General features: G+C 40.0%; 1 non-coding gene across 1 annotated transcript; it reads right to left on the minus strand.

The window, feature by feature from the left end:
- Positions 1–612: 612 nt before the first annotated feature.
- Positions 613–716, minus strand: LOC112725089 (small nucleolar RNA R71). Its single transcript, XR_003164218.1, has one exon. It is a non-coding gene; the product is annotated as a small nucleolar RNA R71 (small nucleolar RNA).
- Between the last annotated feature and the right edge of the window lie 3999 nt (positions 717–4715).

Below are 4715 nucleotides of genomic sequence, written 5' to 3' on the forward strand. Positions count from 1 at the left end.
TGTTTGTTGCCTGTGCTGTGTTCTTGTATGACAGGTAGGAGAGGAGAGACATCAACTCCTCCATATACCGAACCAGAGAGGACCCTTCATAGACTTAGAAGGGAAGCAAGAGGGAAGAGAGTACTGGGAGAAGAAGAATCTGAAGGAGAATCTGAGGACAATTTTGAGGAAGCTCTAGATCTCAACATGGATAGAGAAGTTCACAACCACGAGAGAGCTGATGGAAACAATGCCATTCCTGAGAGGAGGGTTCTTAGTTCATACATAAACCCAACCTCTGGGAATTGTGGTAGCAGCATTCAGAAACCACCCATCCAGGCCAACAATTTTGAACTCAAACCACAGCTAATATCACTTGTGGAGAATCATTGTTCATTTGGTGGGAGTGCTAATGAAGATCCAAACCAACATCTCACAAAATTCCTGAGAATTTGCGACACTGTGAAGTCCAATGGAGTCCAGGAAGATACCTATAAACTGCTCTTGTTCCCATTTTCACTTAGGGACAAGGCAGCTAAGTGGCTGGAATCATTCCCAAGGGGGAGCCTAACAACCTGGGATGAGGTGGAAAGCAAGTTTCTGGCACGTTTCTACCCCCCACAAAAGGTCAATAGGCTTTGATCTGAGGTTCAGACCTTTAGACAACAAGATGGTGAAACTCTCTACGAGGCATGGGAGAGATTCAAGGATTTGACAAGGAAATGCCCACCAGACATGTTCCATGACTGGGTGCAATTGCATATTTTCTATGATGGACTTTCTTATGAATCAAGGAAGGCTGTAGACCATTCATCAGGAGGTTCATTGAACAGGAAAAAGACTGTGGAAGAAGCCATTGAAGTGATTGAGACAGTGGCTGAGAATGAGTACTACTATGCTTCAGAGAGACACAACACTAAGGGAGTCATGGAGCTGAACCATGTTGATACAACTTTAGCCCAAAACAAGGTGTTTGCCAAGCAACTAGCAGAGCTCACCAGGAAATTAGAAACAAAGCAAGTGGCTGCAATACACACACAAGATCAAGAGGAAGTAAGCACTGAAGGAGGTGATTGGGAAGAGGCCAACTATGTGGGAAACCAACAAAGGCAATCATATGATCCACATTCCAACACTTACAACCCAGGATGGAAAAACCACCCAAACTTTGGGTGGGGGAACCAACAAACCCAACCACAAAACCACAAACCTTACAACCATAACCAACATAACAATTCCACATACCAAAACTCCAACCAAAGATCATACCAAGCCACACAAAACACTTACTCCCAACCATCATATCATGGCCAAAATAATCAACCTACCCAACCTAATCCGAACCAACAATTTCAAGATCAATTAAACAGGATAGAAGGAACGCTTGCAAACATGTGTCAGGACATAAGTGAGTTGAAAAGCTTTAGGGATGATGTGAGATCTACCTTAAGGAACCATGGTGAAAAACTCAAGAGGATGGAGTCTCAAGTGGGAGAGCTATCTCAACAGGCCCCCAAGTCAACTGCAGTGTTCCCTAGTGACACAGAAAAGAATCCTAAAGGGGAACAAAAGGGAGTGAGATGGGAAGAATGCAAAGCCATCACTATATTGAAGGAAGGTGTGGAAGAAGCTTAGCAGGAAAGTGAAACTGAGCAAGCCAAGGAACTGCAAAAAGGCATGCTGGAAACATACCAACCAAAAGCACCATTTCCTCAGAGGTTAGGAGGAGGTGAAAAAGGGAAAACCTATTCAAGGTTTTTAGAGACATTTAAGTCTCTCCATATCAATATTCCCTTCCTTGAGATTCTCCAGCAGATGCCTACACATATCAAGTATTTAAAGGAATTGCTGAGCAAGAAAAGAGTTTTGAAGGGAGGACAAACTGTAACAATGAACAAAGAATGCAGTGCCCTCATCAAGAAGGACATAGTCTCTAAGAAAACAGACCCAGGAAGTTTTCATATCCCCTACATCATAGGGGAAACAAAAATTGACAAAGGATTCTGTGATCTAGGAGCTAGCATAAATGTGATGCCTCTGACTCTTATGAAGAGGCTACAACTGAATGAGGTGAGATCCACTGATGTAATCATACAACTGGCTGACAAAACTCAGAAGCAAGCTGAAGGGGTAGTTGAAAATGTGCTGGTGAAAGTGGGAAATTATTTCTTCCCCACAGACTTTGTCATTTTGGACATGGAGGAAAGCTACCTACACCCTATCATTCTGGGAAGGCCATTTCTAGCCACTGCTAGAGCGCTCATAGATGTAGAACAAGGAGAGCTAATTTTGAGAATACATGATGAACAGCTCATTTTCAATGTTTTCAAACCTGCATCTGAGCCTGAACCAGAACCTGAAAAGCCTAAGGATGATAGTAGCCATCTGTGTTTGGAGGAAAGCAATCCAGCAGCTGAAACTCTGAAACAGTCCTTGGAAGGCAAACAAGAATTGCAAGAGTTAAAGCCACAAGAATCAATAGAAACAGATCAGAAGGATCCTCCTAGCATAAGGGTCAATGAAGAAATCCTCAAGAGAAAGGGAAGAATTGTAAAGAAATTGCCAAGAGGGTGGAGAAACAAGAAAATTCCCACTGAAGGTTTCTCTCCGGGAGATAAAGTGATATCAAGTCATTATCTGCCAATCCCACCTGGCCTCAAAACCATTCCTTCCCAGCTCCCTCAAGTGTTCACAATCAGGAAAGTTCTTTCTATGGAACATTTGGAAATCATGAAGGAATCAAATGGGGACGTTTTCATAGTAAGAGGAGAGGACATCAAGCACTACAATCCACCCTAACAAGGGGCAACCGTCAAGCTAATGACGTTAAAGAAGCGCTTGTTGGGAGGCAACCCAACCTGAGGTAATACCCCTTTGCTGTTTCTTTTATTTGTTTCAATAAAAAGGGTGAAGTAGTTTCTGTGCATTGCAAAGAATTAAGTTTGGTGTTTCACACCAAACAATGAATTCGTGGATCAATAATTCAAAGGGAAATGTGTGACTCTAAGTTTGGTGTTCCACCATAAAGATCAACTGAACACAACAACCTTTGAATTATATGAAAGGAACAACCATTCTAAGCAATCACAAGAATGCTTAAAATCCTTAGCAGCAACTTCATTCCAAGGAGAATTCAAGGACTCAAAGAACAGAGAAGTAAGTAGGAGACTAAGTTTAGTGTTCACACACCAACTTAAGACTCAGACACTTACCCATACATAGTTGAGCTAACTACTCAAGTGCTTGAGAAGCAAGCAACTTCATCACTCTTTGCAGGAAAGGAAACAAGGATCGTAAAGCATGAAGCAACAACTAGGAGAAGAAGGAGAAATCAAATTGTTTCCTGGCAACAAAGAGAAAACAAGGAATTTCACAAGGTGGTGTTGTTCCTTGACAATTCTTTAAAAAGGGCAAACAAAAGCATGCTTGTTTTGGTTTAAACTGTAATTGTTGAATCTTTCTGGAATGTGAAGTTTCTAGTATGTTTGTCTGTTTATTGCTTTGAATAAAGTGAATGCCTAGATGTTTGGATATAACTTCACCTTCTTAAACAAATGCTTGACATGCTTGTTCTGTTTCCAAAAATAAAAGAAAAGTTTGAACAAAAGTAACTTGGCTCAATTAGTGACAAATCAAGTAGAATTAAGTGGTGGTATGCATGCTTGATTGTTTAGTCAGATCACTGGAAATAGAGTGTAGAATTATCATTTTTTGTGTAGAAATTGAAAACTGTCTATGGATCTTGATGAATAAATGTCTTTGGCCATGAAAAAGAAAGAAAAAGAAGAAGAAAAAGCCACTGAAAAAGGGCAACCAAAAAGCAAAAAAATTGAGAAAATAAGCTAGGCACCAATGGTTTGAACTTCTGAGACAAATGCCTGTGGTGTTTATGTATTAAGGATATGCTTGGATGAATAGGTTCTGAGGAGTGTTTCAACACTTGGTAACTTGGGTTAACTAACCCGGGATTATCAACCAAAAGTCCATTATCAAGAGCAACCTAAATACAAAACATTTAGTCACACAAAGAGGTGCTGGGCACCAATGTCTCAAGAAGAAATGTGAACTAAAATGCCTGGAGTGGATATGTGTAGTGCACTGATAAGAAAAAGAAAATGCCAAAGGCTTATGCAACACATGACACTAAGCAAACAAGGAGCAAAAGGAGCTCTAAGAAAAAGAAAAGAAAAACAAAGAAGAGAAAAGTGCCAAGGACATAAGAATAACAAGAGGCCATAGCAGTGTTTGATGGATGCAATGAAAAAGTGATAATCTTACCTGATAAGAATGAAAAAGTGATGCTGCAACTTTCTGCATAAAACCCTTTTGATGAACTTCAAATGCTTGCTAATATAGCCAATGTAATTGCTTTCTGTTTCATACTTTCTTCTCAAATAACTCAGGACTTGCTTAGGGACAAGCAAGTATTAAGTTTGGTGTTGTGATGCCAAGGCATCTTAGGCTAGTTTCACTAGCATTTTTCTGTTAGTTTTAGTTGTTTTATGCATTTTCTTGAGCTTAAAGTAACCAAGAATGGTTAAATGAATAACAAAGCAATGAACCATCCAAACAGTATGATTTTGATGCAAATTCCATGAGTTTTTAGTTATATTACTTGAATGCTATGAATGGAAGATTTCTCATGAAATTTTGCAAGACTTTGATGCAATTGTTTGGATGATTTCAGGGAAGAAGAGGCTAGGCAAGGAAGCAACAAAATCAATAAAGGAAGCTTG

This window comes from Arachis hypogaea, chromosome 11, assembly GCF_003086295.3.
Source record: "Arachis hypogaea cultivar Tifrunner chromosome 11, arahy.Tifrunner.gnm2.J5K5, whole genome shotgun sequence".
In the NCBI taxonomy this organism is placed as follows: Eukaryota; Viridiplantae; Streptophyta; class Magnoliopsida; order Fabales; family Fabaceae; genus Arachis; species Arachis hypogaea.